General features: G+C 49.7%; 1 protein-coding gene across 2 annotated transcripts in view; it reads right to left on the reverse strand.

Moving 5' to 3' along the window:
- SLC43A3 (solute carrier family 43 member 3) overlaps window positions 1–16,429 on the reverse strand; it is a 468,756-nt gene extending 452,327 nt beyond the window's left edge. For both annotated transcript variants that reach the window (XM_086953361.1, XM_086953355.1), the window contains exon 1: window positions 16,367–16,429. The gene's annotated coding sequence lies outside the window, so the exon portion shown is untranslated. The remainder of the gene's footprint in view (window positions 1–16,366) is intronic.
- Between the last annotated feature and the right edge of the window lie 3,905 nt (window positions 16,430–20,334).

Here is a 20,334-nt window from a genome sequence, read left to right on the forward strand (position 1 = left end):
GGTCATCAGGACTACATCATCGGCGGACTGTAATGACGTCACCTGACGCTGTCCAAGCCTTGGTGGGTGGGATTGAGCGGCACCAAGGAATGCACTTTGGTCCGAATTGCTGATATAAACAAGTTGAAAAGCATTGGGGCCAGAACGCACCCTCATTTCGGGCCCCAATAAGTCATTGTTAGAGCAGAGTTTGACCATTGCCAATTATTTGAGAACAAAAGTTGGATGGCATTTAAAAGTTTTGCGAGGATGTTCCAGCCGGCCAGCTTTCTCCATAGGAGTTTACGGTTGACCTGATCAAACGCTTTGGAGAAGTCCACAAAGTAGGAATATAAAAGCTGTTTTCCAGTGATGATATATTTCTCAGCAATCACTGACAGCAATACTAAGTAATCAGTGATGCTAGATTTAGCTCTAAAACCAGTCTGATTGAAAGTGATCCGTTTTCCTCTTTCCGCCCAGGCTTCCAGCTCTGCCAGACCTAAGCCTGCAAATGTTTCTGAGTTTCCGTCCAAAAGAGCATCGTACAGGAGCTGTCAGGGGGGACACATACTGGGCTTTCTTATACATAGGTTGGAAAAAAGAGTGGCGCCATGGTTCTGGAACTACCTTCTCGGTTAGACCGGAATTGAATAAGGAATGAAGACGTGCACACTTGAAATCAGTCTTGTTTAGGGATAGCTGCAGGAAGCCCATTTGGGACGAGTGCAATATTTCCTCTGCATTTATTGGAAAGTTCTTAGATTTTACTCAGAGAGAAGGATAGGGAAATTGAGCAGTGGTCCTTATGCGATGGAAGAGGAAGTAGATCCTCGCTTTCGTATAAAGATTCGATATGTTTCACCCCTGATGCTTCAGTGACATTGTTGCCTATAGACACAGTTGTAACTCTATCCAGTTGGTTGTTTAACGACCAAAGGGATTTACCTTGATTGCTTTCGCAAGCTTGCACGGTGTCAATTTACTCCTGTTCGGTTTGGTATCTTTTGGCTGACCAGACTGCTTTTTCGTATGCTTGAACAATCAATCAAGCAGCATCTGTATAGAGCAGCACCCCGTAGGCGAATGTGGGTGCTCTAGATGCTCTAGATGCGAAGGCTCCATAGAAGTGTAGTAGTGTGGCTCACTGGTTAGAGGCGGCAGACCCGAGAGTAGAGGACGGCCCAGGACCAGGGTTCGATTCCCGGCGCGGCAGGTTTCTGGACCAGGGTCAGCGGACTCGATAATTCTCTCGCCTCGGTGCCCACTCTGATCAGCGATCACACTCGGCAACTCTGGGCATTAGCTTGCCTCATCTTCACTAACGGCCCCACCAGACCGCCGGGGAGGCCTGGTCTCACCCTGGAGATACCCATTAAGAGACCATCTCTCAAGGAAGCCAGGAAGGGTTTCGCAGCGGTCGAAGCGCCTTGGGACCCTCCGGGTAAGTAGTGCGCTATATAAATGCCTATACATTTACATTACATTTACATTTACATTTACAAAGTAACGGAGCACGAGTCGCAGAAATCGAGCACTGCAAGCAGCCGGTACTCTTCCTTTTCTTTTAATAAAGTGAAACCCGAGCGCGTACAGTATATATTCTTGAATTCAGATGGGTGGTTAAAGTTAGGATGTAGGTAGTTTGTTTTCGGTCTGTTGGAGATAGCATTAGCTCTGTTGGTAGCCTCTTTAAAAAATAATAATGCATCCATGTATACTTATAGAGAGAGGCTTTGGATCGGCATGACCGGTGAATCAGCCTTCTTCAGCCTTGCACTGCGAGCGACGATGTTTTGCCTCAGAGTGGACATCTGCCTTTAAAGAAGTGCAACTTGAATGCATGGGCTAGTATGGCAACACTTTTCCTTTTTTTATTTTTATTTTTATGTTACCCATGTGTGGTTTAACTGCCTTCAGCTTACAATAAATAATTCAAACCCTGTAATGTGCTTTTAAACCTAACCAGCATTGGCAATATCAGTAGGTAGTGACTGCCACTGTAGTAAGTTTATTTGATTCAGTTAATTAAAATAGTTACAAAAGGACCGGCACATGCCATATAACACGAATATAATTCCATTCATAGATACACTGTTCTTGTAAAAGGTTTGTCATTCTATCATAGATAAAAATAAAATATAAGCTTGCAAAAAGACTCAGTTAAAATACCTTTTATGTAAACACTGTTCTGTTAGCGTGCAGAGCCCGGCAGGGCTCAGCTCTCAGCCCCACACCCTTTCATATATACCTGGAGCCACTAGCGAAACTAGTCGAGAAAAACAGGAGAAACACCCTAAAACGACACCACCTTCAAAGATGCCATGATGGACTACCACAACCAAATCAGAGCCACCAAAAGGGCCTTCATCCACAACAAAATCCTGGCCAACTCCACCAACTCCAGGGAACTCTTCACTGTCATTCAAGAATTCACCAACCCCCGCAGCGAAGCCGCAGACATCACCCTGTCCCAAGAACTCTGTGACAAGCTTGGAACCTACTTCTACCGCATGTCCCCCCGGCACGAACACATACGCCAACACCTACGAAGACTCCACTGGCTCCCCGTGGAGAAAAGAATCACCTTCAAAATCCTCACCCATGCCTGAACAACACCGGACCCGAATACCTCAACAACAGAATCAACTTCCATGTACCCAAAAGAAAACCTAAGATCCTCAACCTCGCACTGGCCAAAACCCAGCGCATCCACAGAGCAAGTGGAAGATCCTTCTCCCACATTGCGGCCAAGACCTTGAACAAGCTCCCGGCAGACCTCAGACGCGCCCCCTCCCTGAACACCTTCAGGAAGACTCTCAAGAGCTGGCTCTTCGGCTAAACAGATCTGCTGATTCCCCCTCCTCCCAGCGCCTTGAGACCCCCACGGGTGAGTAGCGCGCTTGCAATACTCTGATTGATTGATTGATTGAGCCTTGGGAAGTGAGAGTGGTATCCTGCACCGATGACACTCAACTCCTTTTGGACTTCCAGGAAAAAGCGCCCATGTCCTTGAGCTCTTTCAAGCTCTGCCTCAGATCAGCAGTGGACTGGATGAATACAGGCGGTTTAAACATTAACTCAGATAAGGCCGAGATCCTTTTCTTTGGCCTCAAGTCCACCCCTGGACCCAGCCTTTAGTGGACGTCCGGATTGGGCCCCCTTCTGACACCTGAGGTAAGAAACCCTGGGGTGAAATTTGACTCCGGCCTTACTTTCGAGCCCCAATTCAAGGCATTATCCACCACCTGCTTCTTCACTCTGAGGTCGCGGAGAAGGATGCTGCCTCTTATCCCTGTGGAGTTTCGCAAGAGGATTGGCCACGCCTTGATTACATCCAGGTTGTATTACGACAACAGATCGATTCTGGGGCTCCCGGCCTTTCTGATACAGCGACTCCAAATCATTCAGAATTCTGCTACCCGGCCAATTCTCAAGATCCCCCCTGGACATCGGTGTCAGGAAACCCACGTCATCTAGACTGGCTTCCAGTCAATAAAAGGCTCCAGTTCAAGGCACTCATCATAGCCTTTCGGGCCTACAACAACAAGGGTCCTCTCTACATCGGGTGCCTCTTCAAGCCGTATGTCCAGGTGATTTTTGAGATCCAACAATCTCAAACTCTTCCAACTCCTGTACTCACAAGGCTAGAACAGGCGGATCATTCAACTTCCTGGCAACTGAGCCGTGCAATGAGTCTCTGCTTCCTTTGAGAAGCAGCCCCTCCAAAGCTGTCCCGTCCAAAGCTGTTTTTAGAAAAAGCTTGCAAACCTTACTCTTCAACTCCTGCGTAAACAGCAGTTAGCATCTCTTCTCTTTGGTTTCCTGTGGCTGTTTCTTCTGCTAGCGCCGGGAAGCCTCCTCAGAGGTAGCTGTGCGCTCTACAAATGCATTGCAAAGTATTGTATTGCAGTTACTGTTCGAGCAGTAGCGGCACCCCCCCTCCCCCAGCGCCTTGAGACCCTACGGGTATGTAGCGCGCTCTACAAGTGTCATTGATTGATTGATTGAGTGTGCTCTAGAGTATAGTAGTGTGATGCTGTAAATGGGAATGCAGTGCTATTGTGCAATGGTGGGTAGCAGTAGTACTGTGGTGCTACTGCAATAGGGAGGCTGGCCGAGTAGCGTTCAGAGGCAGGACTGCATGGTAAAGATGTAGCTCACAGGAGCGATGAGGCAGTAGTGTAGCGGTGTGGTGGTGCCATTAACAGGTAGAGTTGTCAAGGTAATAGTGAGGTTGTGGAAATGCACCAAAAGTGGTGGAAACACAATGACAGTCCTTGGATTGATGCGTGGTGGTAGTTCACGTCCCCCGAGGTTCTCTGTACATTTGGAGGTCAGGCATGTAGACCCAGAGGCCAGGCATGTGGACCCAGAGGTCAGGCATGTGGACCCAGAGGTCAGGCATGTGGACCCAGAGGTCAGGCATGTGGACCCAGAGGGTCAGGCATGTGGACCCAGAAGGTCAGGCATGTGGACCCAGAAGGTCAGGCATGTGGACCCAGAAGATCAGGCATGTGGACCCAGAGGGTCAGGCATGTGGACCCAGAAGGTCAGGCATGAGGACCCAGAGGCCAGGCATGAGGACCCAGAGGTCAGGCATGAGGACCCAGAGGTCAGGCATGAGGACCCAGAGGTCAGGCATGAGGACCCAGAGGCCAGGCTGAGGACCCAGAGGCCAGGCATGAGGACCAAGAGGTCAGGCGTGTGGACCAAAAGGTCAGGCGTGTGGACCAAAAGGCCAGGTGTGTGGACCAAAAGGTCAGGTGTGTGGACCAAAAGGTCAGGCGTGTGGACCAATCACAGAAATGTCTGCTCGATTTTTGTTGACCGGTGTTGCGTTTGTGCCACACAGCTAATGCACTGCCCTGGGCAGGAACCTTTGCTGTGCCAAATCAGAGCCCATCAGCCAGACAAGATGCTACAATGAGTGTATTAAAATTATCAAAGCATGTTACACTTCAACCCACAAGCAACACAGCATGTTACAATTTACATCAGCAATCACATAAAGGCGTTGCGGGAGTTAAAACGAAATAAGCCACCATTCTCTCGAGCAGTGCCATGGTAAGGAGTGTAAACATACATGTAGATTATCATAGTCCTGGACATGCCTCGCTGACATCAAACACACAACTGCACTCTGAAGTTAATGATCAAAAGGGAAGGGAACTGGGCCTGAAAACAGCAATCTGTTCTGCATGACGGCCCTCCGCGCTGCCGCAAAAGAAGACCAGACACTGTAATTACCTAATTAAGCTAGAGACTATGTACCTACTGCTGCTTGGTGGTGTGGAAAGGCAGATCTTGTGCCAGGGTTACTCCCTCTATTACCCACTAGTCCCAAGGCCTCCTCGATTAAAACCTATGATCACCCTCCTCTAACGATCGACGGACTCTGAAATGGGTCTGTGGGAAACAGACCCATTCAACCATTGGCCTATGATCTGTGAGGCAAAATGTGGTTTATAATTCATAACTCTACTAGAAAATCCAAATCTACACAAACTATATTTTGATTGTCAACGTATATTATTTACTTACACAAACCAGAAACATTTCTCTAAGGATTGTGACTCATCTTCGTGGTCCAGCAATTGTTTAAAAGCTGATTTAAAGCACATGCGATTCGAATGTCCTGCTACCTACCCATTTAGGGGCAGGTAGGGCACCAAATTATCAAGAGTTTTTAGGTGAATATACCTTTTTCATTTTCTAACATTTTCTTAGGTAGTATCAGTCCAGAGTGGTCTGTAGCCCTTGACTCTGGTCCTGTGCCCCCCTCCCCTCTGGCCGCTGCTTCGCTCCGCGAGTTCAAGGACGACGCCTCGGTCCCAGCTCTGGAGGCCGTCCTGGCTCAGTCCCACCTACCACTGCCTGATTTTTATTGTTAATTGTTATTGTTTTGTCCGTGGCTCATTTTAGTGGTAACTTCCTGATGTTATTTGTTTGTGGCACAGGCCGCTTTGGTTCATTTCTGTGTGGGTTTTGTTTTACCTCATTGTTGGGCAGTTGCGGTTGTTTGCCCCCACCCGCCCCGAGCCATCTCAAAAATGATCGACTGATTTCCCCAATCCGCTAACCGACCAAAGTACTCGAGAAAGCCATCAACCAACAGCTCAATGAATACTTGGATCAACATAACCTGCTTGACACCTCACAATCAGGATTCTGTACCAACCACAGCACTGAGACTGCCCTGATCGCCAACACAGATGACATCAGAACTCTCCTCGACCACAGAGAAACTGTGCCCTGATCCTTCTCGACCTCTCTGCGGCTTTCGAGACCGTCTCCCACCACACCCTCATCGACAGACTCTAGTCTACAATATCGGCATTCTAGCAAAACGCTCTCAAGTGGATAGCCTATTTACTTACAGGATGCACACAGAGCATCTGGCTGCGTCCCTTCACCTCCACACCCATAAACATCATATGCGGCATACCCCAAACATAATCCCTCAGCCCCACTCTGTTCAACACCTATATGACCCCCCCCCTGGCAGACATCGTCAGATCCCACAGACTTAACATAATCTCCGATGCAGATGACATTAAACTAACCCTCTCGCTCACCGAGGACCCCGCCAAAGCCATGCTTCTGCAACGCCATGACCAAAGTAGCCAACTGGATGAGAGACAACTGCCTCCAACTCAACTCCAATACGACAGAAGTACTGATCTTCAGGAAGAAGACTTCCACTTGGGACCATAGCTGGTGGCCAGCAGAACTCGGACCAGCACCCACAACGACAGACCATGCACGCAACCTCGGCATCATCCCCCTGCTTCCACTCCTTTCCTATGCTGCACAGACTCTTCAGATGGACCACAGTCAGCGCCATACAGACCATCCCTCATGCCCTCATCACCTGCTGCCTCGACTATGGCAATGCTCTCTACTCCGGCATCTCCACCCAGCTCCTCAGAAAACTCCAGACCACACAGGACACCTCAGACAGACCCATCCTGGACCTTTCCAAACAATTGCACATAACCTATGACCTCAGAGACCTCCACCGGCTCCCCATCCAGAAGAGATGCAAGTTCAAGATCCTCATGCACGCCTCAAAGCTCGACACAATCGAGGACCGTCCTACATCAACAACCGACTGAACTTCTGTCTACCCACATGACACCTGCGCTCCTCCTCACTTGCCCGCCTGCACAAACCCAGCATCTGTCGCAGCTGCAGTGGGGGGGACGCTCCTTCTCCTATAGCGCCGCCAAGACCTGGTACTTTCCCACCACCTCCGAAGAGCCCCCTCCCTGGCAGACTTCGGAAAGATACTCAAGACCTGCTTTTTCAGGGGAAGATGGCCGCCTCACCACCCAGATAGCCCTAGGGGTGAAAGTGCCACGCTTGACAAATGCGGATTGATTGATTGTACTAGCTAAGGGCCACAGACTGGTAGATTTACTTATAGCCGCCATTTTTTATTTAAAAACATCTAATTGGAAAAAATGCTCACGGTACTTCCCAATCCTGGGAGTACGCTATAAGTTTCAACCATAGACTTGATACTATGGCTAACAATTATTCATTTTCTATCCGAATCTAGTTTGCCAGCTAGGAAGAACATCTCAACTTCAGCTGAGGCACAGAAACCACCTTAAACCAGCGTGCAAGATTCCTCTCGGTCTTCATTTATAGGGTTTATTACTGTATTATAGACTGTACTTTCACCTTCACAGCTATGTCTGCAGGTCAAATGTATCCGCAGTACAACATTATATGGTGATATATTTCCATGCACCCCCCCCCTTTTCATTCCCCTTTGATATTGTTCCTTGCGGGTATATTAATTTCATTTGTTTTACAGCTACTGCCAGAATTTTGAGTAATTGTACCTGCATGTTGTATATTCTTAATTGTTACATCCATTTAATTATTAGCTTTTTGTTTTCATGTTATGTAACTGCCAGTAAATGTTTTTAATAACAAACTTAAAAAAAAAGCTTTCCTCCAGGTGAGCTAACAATTAAAGTACACCTGAAAGATCACTTTTCTGCTGATCACATCAGGTATGAGACAGCGGCGCCGACACGTTGTGCGTCACCACAGGCATATGTCGGAGACTGCAGATTAGGCCTGGGCAAAGCACTACGCTACGCTCGCGTAGTTTGCAAAGTTTGCGCAACTTCGCACCACGCGAGCTGCACGTAGCACAGTGCAAAGATGTGTAGCGCAGTGCAGCGGTCATTTTTTGCTTGTTCGCGGTACTCAACGTCAATTTGGCGACCGCGAGCAAGCAAAATGACATCCTGGCGAGATTTTTTCGTCGTTCGCGATCAGCAACATCAAGTTGCCGATCGCGAGCGTGGAAAATAAACCTCCATGTGAGATTCTCAACGCGGGGAGGTCTGTTTTCTCATTGCAAGTGGTTGCGTATGCTCGCGACCGCTCGCGATGAGAAACTACCAGTCTGCGTTGAGAAAGCTGCCGCTCGAGGAAAAATCTCCTCGAGCGGCAGAAAACTACAGCTAGCACTGTGCAAGATGCTGTTTTCAATGATTGTACAGTGCCGAATGCTTGTCTGCACTGTGCAATCATTGAAAACAGCATCTTGCACAGTGTGAACATGCTAATACGCAGCTCGCATAGTGCTACGCGTAGCTAGCATAGTGCAAAGTGCACTTCGCAAAGCGCCACTTTGCAAACTACGCCCAGCCCTACTGCAGATGTTAGGCAAAGCTCCTGAGTGAAGGACCCCACTGACTCCCAGGGATGTTCAATTCATCTCTTATAAAATGCTGATGCGAAAGTATCACTGATAAAAACAAAACACAGCACACAAAGGGATAAGAGTTGGCGACAAAACCGCTCAACAACACTGTATGAAGTTCTCCGCAGAACAGATCTAGAAATCGTTTTGATACATATTTATTCATGAATGGCTGTTAGCAAACTACATAACAATGGTCTCTAATGCAGAAAGTTAGGAAAATGGACAAATCGATAGGGGGGTCGCGTGGGGTTTGGGTTGCAGCCTACCAGAGAGCGCAGCTACCTAGTTTGCGAACGACATTTTGGAGACATTCAGAAAGCTTCCCCGGCAATGCATTCCATCCATTGCTTACTATTGGCTTCCTGGTTTGTAACACACATTTTCTGGCTATTTGCTGGCTTTATTTCTTTCAGGCTGTCCAGCATGAGTTCCTCCCTCCTGTGTAGTATCGCCTATTTACAGTTTTTTTCCATGAGTCATTGCTTTCTGTAAACCGGCCTTTAAATCATGTTCTTATCTCGTCGCATTTGCTGTGCGTTCAAAAACAGAGGTCAAATGTCAGGCTGTAGTTAGAAGGAGCTTGGTGTTTACTTTTCTTTCTCTGACTTTAAAGTGAGAGGATTTATGCGACACTCTTGCTGTGAAAGGCTTGTTTCTAGCAGTCAACAAAACGTAAATGTCTGTAATGAACCGTGCAGACATTTTAGCATATATCAGAATTAGGAAACCACAATTAGAGCACTTTTTGGGTAATTATGCAGTGTGGTGCAAACAAATATTTTGATACAATCAAAACAAATCAATACACTAGATGATGACATTTCTATAGTCTACTGTTTATTCGCTGTATGCTTTTATCAGTAAAACTGTATGTCTGTGCAAATGTAATGGTCCATTCAATTGGAAATGTGTTGACTGTAATGGCAGCGCTACCACACCATGCATATGCCACTCTGTACCTCTTCACTCAACAACACTCGTCTCTATGCCAGACACTCCCCATCCCTTTATATCCAGAGTCCCGAGGATGTCTACTCTTGATTCCACCACGTGCCTCTTTCATCCACCACCAGACACCCCTGCTCCTTTATCTCATGAATCCCGAGGATATCTTCTCTCGAGTCTGCCTCCTGCCCCTATAGGTCTCTCCTGTGCATTCTTTTCATATCTTCTTTCTACCTGTGTCTTTCTCTTCCTCCTTCTTCCCCCCCCTGTGGCTTTTTTAGGTCGAGCCTAAAGGCAGCGCACATGCGCTGCTACAAGGCCTGCTGTATTGTGTATGGCTTTGAAGCCCGCTCACTCTCCACCCATATTTTTAATTGGCCTGCGTCATTGTCCTTCGTAAACACTGGCTTTCGAGTCGTGATTAGGCTTGTTAGTCCCACCTTGTCTGCATGTTACCTCCCATAACGCCTGGACCCTTTTCTTGTCTTGCTACACGGTCAGCTTTATCTTGGCTGTGAGCACTTTTTTGTTAAAAGATTTGTCCCTATTCCACCCACTATATCGTAGCACGCCGCCTGCTTTTACTTTATTTACTAATGGCGGCCCACTTTAACTATAGTGGTTGTGTTTCTTTCTTTATTTTACCTGGGTGGTCCGCTTTAAGTATAGCTGCAGTGCTTATTTATGTATTTGTTTGTTTTCTAGTGCCCATGCTGCGCTTTCACATTCTTGGAGGCCGTGCTCCTTTCTTTAGACAAGCGACATCTAAAGAAAGGTGCTGGCCGCTACTATAGTGAAAACGTGGCATGGGGCGTTTTGACAAAAAAAAAAATCTGTTTGTCAACTTGACAAACAGATGCTTTTTTTTTTCATAGCGCCCTATGCCACGTGGAGAAGTGTGGCTCAACGGTTAGAGCGGCAGACCCTGATGCAGAGGTCTAGCCCCGGACCAGGTTTCAATTCTCCGCCTCGGTGGGTCTTGGGCTCAAAATTCCACGGACCTGATAATTCTCGCCTTGGTGCCTATTCCAAACATGGAGCCCACTCTGCTACTCTGGGCAATAGCTTGCTTAATCTCCACAACGGCCCCCACAACGCTAAGGATGCCTGGCCTCCACCTTGGGGGTGCCCAGGAGTGGACGCCTCACAGGGAAAGCCAGGACGGGTTCCAGAGCGTTATTCGTACAAGCGCCATGAGACCCTTGCGGGCGAGTAGTGCGCTATACAAGTATTAATTTTACATTTACATTACATGCCGCGATTTCCCTTTAACCCTTTCACTGCGACTGCAATTCCACTGTGGTGCGGGGCGTTCCATTGAGTGGGCGTGGCCGTGCCAGCTAACGAACGTGCACAGCACTACCGAGGTAGTGCTTGCGACGGCCGTTGGACGATGGGCACACTTTAAGGGTTAATGTGGTCCATGGCCCTTTCTTTAGACGAGGCTTGTCTAAAGAAAGGGGCGTGGCCTCCATAAATGTGAAAGCACTGCATGGGGACTAGTAAACAAATATGTGCAATGCAATAGGTCTCGCATTTGCGAGAGTTTAAGCGATTGCATTGGCAATAGTTCAAACTCTTGTAAATGCGAGATCTATTGCATTGCAAACGCGTATTCTTTCCTGCTTTGGGTCCAACAAGAAAAAAAAATTGTTGGTCCCTAAAAATGAGTACTGATGGGCCCCACCGGCAACCACCGGCTAAAATTAAGCACTGCCTCAGTGCATACCTACAATGCAGGATTAACGTTCAGAACCGATTTTTTCTTTTCGTTTACCCAAGAATGCGATAATGACCCTACACTTTTTGAAACACATGTTTGCAAATCATTAAAAATAAATGTTTTTGGAGAATTGTGAGACGGTGAATGAAACCCAGTGGCTCCGGTTTCTGACTTGAGCTTTGCATTGAACCCCTCACCTGGACAGCAGTGACCGCAGGCTGTAGGGTCCCACAGGGTTGGAGTCCGGACTTTCCTTCAGAAGCTGCTATTTACAACAAGCACTGGCGTTGCCAATAGGTCTCGCAGTAGGAAAGTTGGAGATATTGGTTTTGTAAATGACAAAGCCCTTTATGTTTTTTAAATGAAAACAAAAATAAAAGGCATTGTTATTTGCAATTGTAATAGCTCCAACTTTCCTACTGCGAGACCTATTGGCAATGCCAGTGCTTGTTGTTATGTCCGGGACATAAGAGTGTCCTCGGGAGAGACATATCTTCACTTATAGAACTCCCCGAGATTAGGGACGGCATGACTGAGTTGCGGGATTGGGACTTTTCTCTTTACACATAATTTGAATACATTGATTGGTTCTGCTCGCGTGCTTTGCATGTATGAGGCCACGGGTTCAATCCCCGGCCTCTCCAGTTAATGTTAAAAATATTTGCTTTGAAGAGCGCATCGCTTTTTTTAGTCAAAAAGGAACATATAATATTACGATGCATACGGACAGCACATTGGAGTGCAGAAAAGCCAAATACATTGATTGGTTGTGCTCGCGTGCTTTGCATGTATGAGTCCGCAGCAAAAAGCCCGTGGTTTCACGAGGATTTTGAGCACCTGAATTCTCGATCCCTCAATGCGCTTGCGCGCATTGTAGGTCACGAGACCTAAAAAATTGGAAACCCAGGTTTACTATGGTCTATTAAAGGCAGTTGCCAGCCATCTTGGAATGGGACAGTTGTGAGAGCATGCAGATCTACAGTGAACAATATCAGTAGAAACCCGAGCATTTCCACAGTGATATAAAATAAAGTGTATTTTTAGACTGGGTATGCGCTAGACATTTGAAAGAATATAAAAGGGAAAGGTGAAAGTGATTATTTCGCCCTTGGAAGGATGTCTTCAGCCTCTACAAGAAATGCACGGGATTAGATAAGCAAGATAAAGTCATCGTTGGCATTTACCCACGGTAAAGATGGCTTCAGAACTGAAGCTGTGTTTCTTCTGCGAAGGAGTCATTCAGTGTCTCAGAAACCGCAAAGGGTTTCCTTTTCCGGTTCTAGGTAGCTGTGCGCACGCGCCTCGTGTTCTGGGACATACAAGAACGCAAGTGGAGCCAGGGAAACGCTGCTAGATAAGCGCGGGCTGCAGACATCATTACTGAAAAGAAAGCCCATTGAATTCAAAAGAAAAAGATCAAATGAAATTCTCGGCTATTTCATTTTAATGTGCCAGAGAGCTTGGAAGAACAGTAAACGCAGTAGGCAAGGATGGAAAAAAAATGGCGTGCCTGCAGAAATGTTGTGTGGGGAAAACAAATGTAAGCCTGGGGCCACGAATTACTTCTTAAATCCACTTGGGAATGTAACTGTCAACGGCAAACGGCTATCTGCGCCACAATAGCAAACGAGAATTTTGTAAAAGAAAATTAGATTTTGCAGCTTAGTGGATATTGGGAACGGAGTTTAGACACTTTAACCTCTGTATCACCCCAGTATCCCTTTCAGGTCTCAGAAATATCATTATAAACTAAGATAGATTCTCATGTTGGCCCGAATGTCATTATAAAATCATTACATGGCGTCCACAGACGCTGACCATATGGCGACATATTGGTTGTGCTCTGTTCGTGCCCTACTGTTGTTGTAGGGTGTCTCTTCACAAAAACATTCTTTTAGCCAATGAAAGGTCAGATATTTCTTCATGGGTGCTTAGGGTTCTACAGTAACTCGCAAGTGACAGTCATTGGTGTATTGCTATTAAAACAAGATAAAACCAGTGGGAGGGAACGAGCATATGGGGGCGTGCGGCGGGGGAGTATGGTGCGTGGGGGGAGGGGAAGCAGGCATATGGGGTGCGAGTATCTACAGAGCTCTAGACAAGAACAGGAAAGAAAATGGAAGTAAACCAGCACGAAATAGAAACAATCTCGAACGGCGGGGGAGTATGGTGCGAGGCCTGGGGGGGGGGGGGGGGGGAGTATGGTGCGAGGCGTGGGGGGAGGGGGAGCAGGCATATGGGGTGTGAGTATCTGCAGAGCTCTAGACAACAACAGCAAAGAAAATGGAAGTAAACCAGCGGGAAATAGAAACACTCTAGAGAGGCAGATGCAGATATTTTTTAGCTTCTCCGTGGCTGTCACTGTCATGCTTTCTAACCAAGCTCATTTCCCTCAAGTGTCTGAAAAAGCAAGCAGCATTAAGCTCATTCACGACCGCCAGCCAGTCAGCTCGGATGCCTCTTCAGAAGGTAGCTTGGGAGTTCTGCGTGCGAATTTCGAGGGATTTCCCCTTCATTATCCGATCTTCGTAGAAGCGGTGATACCCTTGATAAAATGGAATATGCGTCTCTGTGCGAGACCGTGCGGAATACTGCTTCCTGCCACGCAAATGAATCACCCGTGCATCAAATCCTATTTTATGCATGTGTGGCAAACAAAAAATAAACAGCAAGGCTGTGTTTGCGGGGAGAGAGAGGGGAGGTGCTGGTGTGGGAGGAGTGCTGCTAGGGCAAGGCTGTGTTTACGGGGAGAGAGAGGGGAGGTGCTGGTTTGGGAGGGGGGAGGTGCTGGTGTGGGAGGAGTGCTGCTAGGGCAAGGCTGTGTTTGCGGGGAGAGAGAGGGGAGGTGCTGAGGGGGGAGGTGCTGGTGTGGGAGGAGTGCTGCTAGGGCAAGGCTGTGTTTGCGGGGAGAGAGAGGGGAGGTGCTGGTGTGGGAGGGGGGAGGTGCTGGTGTGGGAGGAGTGCTGCTAGGGCAAGGCTGTGTTTGCGGGGAGAGAGAGGGGAGGTGCTGGTGTGGGAGTTGCTGGTGTGGGAGAAGTGCTGCTAGGGGAGGAGAAGCCCTGGTCGTGAATGCGCGTGCATGTTTGCTCACGTGATTCACGTGAACTGCAAGAAAACCGCGGGGCTGAAAGCCCTTGGTTTGAAGAGGATTTTGCCGACTTGAATTCTCCCCATTTCCCACTCCTGTGGAATGGTAAAGGCGAGACCTAAAAATGAACAACATCTTCGATTAAACCGAGAGCGGTTCGACGAACACATCGCTCCTTGCTTCAAATAAACAGCTGTCCGTGGCGATTCATAAAATGAAATGTGTGTCTGAAAACAGCCAGCAGGTCGGAGGGACGGATGGACGGACGGACGGACATTGAAGCTTCCAGACGTGGGGCCGGACCGCCTGTCTGACATGTTTAAGGCCGCCCGGCCTCCTCTGTTGCTGATGACAGCCTTCAGTCTCACAGCTGGGGGCCCGAGAACAACAGGGGCCAGTCACCAGTGCGTACTGGGACGAGGAACACGCACGGGTCTCTAGTACTCTCCACAGACCCTGCACTGTCCCAAAGGTGGAAAAGGACATAAATGTTGTACTCCTGAAAAGGGCAGGAGTAAATCCCTTTTCTCTGTGAGACAGGATCAGCCATGCAATTGGAGCGCTTGTAGGTGACAAGGAGTGCTTTATTTGTAAAAGAGTGAATGCCGATGCCCAGGGCAGTACCTCGAAGCCGGCAGCCGGCGCTATTAAATGTCAGTGTAATCTTGAATCCACTTCACACCTCTTTAATCAACTACCAGGCGCCCCTTACTACTCACTCCTCCGAGAATGAGGGGGACAATAGCCTGACCTTTGACCTGTCTACTCCTGTGTACGCAAAGGCCCAAGGGGGAACGGTCAGACACCTGTCATAGTCCCAAACTCTTGCTCCTGGCACCCTCTGGTGCTGCGGCACACTCACTCCTACGCAAACCCCCTCACTCTTTCCATGCATACTCACTTCTTCTGTGCATACTCACTCACTCCTTCTGTAAATACTACCCTCTTCCATGCACACACCCTCGCTTCTTCCACAGACACTCACTCCTTCTTCCGTGCACACTGACTCACTCCTTCCGCGCACACTCACTCCTTCCGCGCACACTCACACTCCTTCTGTGCACACACACTCCTTCCGCGCACACTCACACTCCTTCCGCGCACACTCACACTCCTTCCGCGCACACTCACACTCCTTCCGCGCACATTCACACTCCTTCCGCGCACATTCAGATCTACACCCTCTCACTCCTTCTGTGCACACAATCCTTCCGCGCACACTCACTCCTCCTGTGCACACTCACTCCTTCCACTCACTCCTTCCGTGCACACTCACTCCTTCCGCGCACACTCACTCCTCCCGCGCACACTCACTCCTCCCGCGCACACTCACTCCTCCCGCGCACACTCACTCCTCCCGCGCACACTCACTCCTCCCGCGCACACTCGCGCCCCTCACTCCTTCCATAAACTCTAACCCCTACCATACACGCTCCCTCACTCCTTCCACAGACACTCGCTCCCTCTTCTGTGCACATTCCCTCACTCCTTCCAGGCACACTCTAGGAACGGGTGCTAGTGTCTCGCCCCTGCAGAACATACGCTGTGTTCCTTCTGTTGCACCCGCAGTCTCACTTGCACACTCTTCTGCACTCTCGCTGCGGCGCAGACGCACAATCCATTGTGCACCCCATTCACACACTCCCATGTGCCCCACACTTGCACACTCACTAACTCCTGCACACTCCGTGTGCCCCACACTCCCATGTGTCCCACACTCTCAAACGCTCTTACTTCTGCACACTCCCGTGTGCCACGCCACCCCCCCCGGGTCTCCCTCTGGTGCCTGCCCTCCTGCTCACACGCAGTCGTGCTCCTGGTGAACCCTCGTGCACTCTCTTGTGCCCCGCACTCTCCGGCCTCTGGTGAGCCCTCGTGCCCCTCCCCGGCTCTCACTGACCTTGTAGTAGTCGTGGGAGTCCCTGCGCCTCCATTGCTTCCTGGCCCCGCCCGGCGGGGGGTGTGATCGTCCCCCAGAGGCTGCAGGGGGCGGCGCGGCCGCTAGGTGGCGCCAGAGCTCCACGGCTGGGGGGCCATGGACGGCCCCCATCGGCCCCTCCGCCCTCCCTCTTACTGAGAGCTCCTCCCCCCTCCACTGCGGATGTCCGCTCGAGACTTGACCGCCAGGGAGTCTGTACAGGGAGGGGCAGCGCGGACAGACAACCGGCCCGGACAGAAAGACAAACAGGCACTAATTAGGGAACCAGATTGACACCTAGAACCCATATGCCCCACATTACAACGCAGGCTAGTTTTGAACTTGTAAAGACTTCTAGGCTCGTTGATTCCATTATAAAACGGGACTACAAGTCCCAGCATTCAAAGGGACAACCCTGTACAGGAACAGCACACCTGCCAATAATCCAGGAAACTCAGCAGCCCCCAATGTTTGCGTAAAAACCGACCAGGAGTGCATGAAACCGACTCTGCACTATAGGGTCCGCACACTGCCTGCCCGAGCAGCGTGGACGACCAGGGACGCCGGAAGTGACATCACACCCGCAGGACCCCTGAGGACACGAGAGGAAGTCACATCACATGACATCACATCATGAGATACCACTGGAGCTAAGCTCAAGATCACGACCAACATACGTTTCTAATGGAGACAGCCTATGTTAGTTGACCCACAAATATTAAAGGCTGTAACTAAAATAGGCTGGGAGAGCAGCCATGACGTCACAGACAACGCAATCCCATTTAAAGGTACAGCTGTCATGTAACAGATGCAGCTGCATGTTCAATTAAAACTTCAAACGCCAAATTAATAAAAAAAGCTCACGCACAACCCCAAACTGCTGCTGTAAATGCCCCAGCACAACTGTGATTGCAAGCTTCCTACATACATGCAGACCAGGAACAGTGTGAACAGCACTGCAAGCATCCTACAGACACGCAGATCAGGAGGAGCGTCGACAAAACCACTGCAAGCCTCCACCAGACACACAGATCAGGAAGAGCCTGAACAGCACTGCAAGGTTCCCACAGACACGCAGATCAGGAGGACCGTGAACAGCACTGCAAGCTTCCCACAGACAAGCAGATCAGGAGGAGCGTCGATAAAACCACTGCAAGCTTCCCACAGACACGCAGACCAGGAAGAGTGTGTACAGCACTGCAAGCTTCCCACAGACACGCAGACCAGGAAGAGCGTGAACAGCACTGCAAGCGTCCCACAGACACGCAGATCAGGAAGAGTGTGTACAGCACTGCAAGCTTCCCACAGACACGCAGACCAGGAAGAGTGTGAACAGCACTGCAAGCTTCCCACAGACACGCAGACCAGGAAGAGCGTGAACAGCACTGCAAGCTTCCCACAGACACGCAGATCAGGAACAGTGTGAACAGCACTGAAAGCTTCCCACAGACACGCAGATCAGGAGGAGCGTCGATAAAACCACTGCAACCTTCACACAGACACGCAGATCAGGAACAGTGTGAACAGCACTGAAAGCTTATCACAGACACGCAGATCAGGAGGAGCGTCGATAAAACCACTGCAAGCTTCCCACAGACACGCAGATCAGGAACAGTGTGAACAGCACTGCAAACTTCCCACAGACTTGCAGATCAGGAACAGTGTGAACAGCACTGAAAGCTTCCCACAGACACGCAGCTCAGGAGGAGCGTGAACAGCACTGCAAGCGTCCCACAGACATTCAGATCAGGAGGCGCGTGAACAGCACTGCAAGCTTCCCACAGACACACAGATCAGGAGGAGTGTGAACAGCACTGCAAGCTTCCCACAGACACGCAGATCAGGAAGAGCGTGAACAGCACTGAAAGCTTCCCGCAAACACGCAGATCAGGAGGAGCGTGAACAGCACTGCAAGCTTCCCACAGACACGCAGATCAGGAGGAGCGTGAACAGCACTGCAAGCTTCCCACAGACACGCAGATCAGGAGAGTGAACAGCACTGCAAGCTTCCCACAGACACGCAGATCAGGAAGAGCGTGAACAGCACTGAAAGCTTCCCACAAACACGCAGATCAGGAGGAGCGTGAACAGCACTGCAAGCTTCCCACAGACACGCAGATCAGGAGGAGCGTGAACAGCACTGCAAGCTTCCCACAGACACGCAGATCAGGAGGAGTGTGAACAGCACTGCAAGCTTCCCACAGACACGCAGATCAGGAGGAGTGTGAACAGCACTGCAAGCTTCCCACAAACACGCAGATCAGGAGGAGCGTGATCAGCACTGCAAGCTTCCCACAGACAGGCAGATCAGGACAAGCGTGGATAGCAGCACTGCAAGCTTCTTACAGACACGCAGATCAGGAAGAGCGTTAACAGCACTGCAAGCTTCCCACAGACACGCAGATCAGGAGGAGCGTGAACAGCATTGCAAGCTTCCCACAGACACGCAGACCAGGAAGAGCCTGAACAGCACTGCAAGCTTCCCACAGACACGCAGATCAGGAGGAGCGTGAACAGCACTGCAAGCTTCCCACAGACACGCAGATCAGGAGGAGCGTGATCAGCACTGCAAGCTTCCCACAGGCACGCAGATCAGGAGGAGCGTGAACAGCACTGCAAGCTTCCCACAGACACGTAGATCAGGAGGAGCGTGATCAGCACTACAAGCTTCCCACAGACAGGCAGATCAGGAAGAGCGAGGGCAACAGCACTGCAAGCTTCCCACAGACACTCATATCAGGAAGATCGTGAACAGCACTGCAAGCTTCCCACAGACACACAGATCAGGAAGAGCGTGAACAGCACGGCAAGCTTCCCACAGACACACAGATCAGGAAGAGCGTGAACAGCACTGCATGTTTCCCACAGACACACAGATCAGGAAGAGAGTGAACAGCACTGCGAGCTTCCCATAGAAACACAGGTCAGGAAGAGCGTGAACAGCACTGCGAGCTTCCCACAGACACACAGAGCAGGAAGAGCGTGAACAGCAGTGCAAGCTTCCCACTGACACCCAGATCAGGAAGAGCGTGAACAGCACTGCGAGCTTCCCACAGACACGCAGATCGGGAAGAGCGTGGACAACAGCACTGCATGCTTCCCACAGACATGCAGATCAGGAAGAGCATGGACAGCACTGCAAGCTTCCCACAAACACGCAGATCAGGAAGAGCGTGAACAGCATTGCAAGCTTCCCACAGACACGCAGACCAGGATGAGTGTGAACAGCACTGCCAGCTTCTCACAGACACGCAGATCAGGAAGAGTGTGAACAACACTGCAAGCTTCCTACAGACACGCAGACCAGGAAGAGCGTCGGCAAAAGCACTGCAAGCTTCCTACAGACACGCAGACCAGGAAGAGCGTGAACAGCAGTGCAAGCTTCCCACAGACACTCAGATCAGGAAGAGGATGAACAGCACTGCAAGCTTCCCACAGACACGCAGATCAGGAAGAGCATGGACAGCACAGCAAGCTTCCCACAAACACTCAGATCAGGAAGAGCGTGAACAGCACTGCAAGTTTCCCAAAGACACACAGATCAGGAAGAGTGTGAACAGCACTGCAAGCTTCCCAAAGACACACAGATCAGGAAGAGTGTGAACAGCAATGCAAGCTTCCCACAGACACGCAGACCAGGAAGAGCGTTAACAGCACTGCAAGCTTCCCAAAGACACACAGATCAGGAAGAGTGTGAACAGCAGTGCAAGCTTCCCACTGACACCCAGATCAGGAGGAGCGTTAACAGCATTGCAAGCTTCCCAAAGACACACAGATCAGGAAGAGTGTGAACAGCACTGCAAGCTTCCCACAGACACGCAGATCAGAAAGAGCATGGACAGCACTGCAAGCTTCCCACAAACACACAGATCAGGAAGAGTGTGAACAGCACTGCAAGCTTCCCACAGACACGCAGACCAGGAAAAGTGTGAACAGCACTGCAAGCTTCT

This window comes from Lissotriton vulgaris, chromosome 1_2, assembly GCF_964263255.1.
Source record: "Lissotriton vulgaris chromosome 1_2, aLisVul1.2, whole genome shotgun sequence".
NCBI classification, from domain to species: Eukaryota; Metazoa; Chordata; class Amphibia; order Caudata; family Salamandridae; genus Lissotriton; species Lissotriton vulgaris.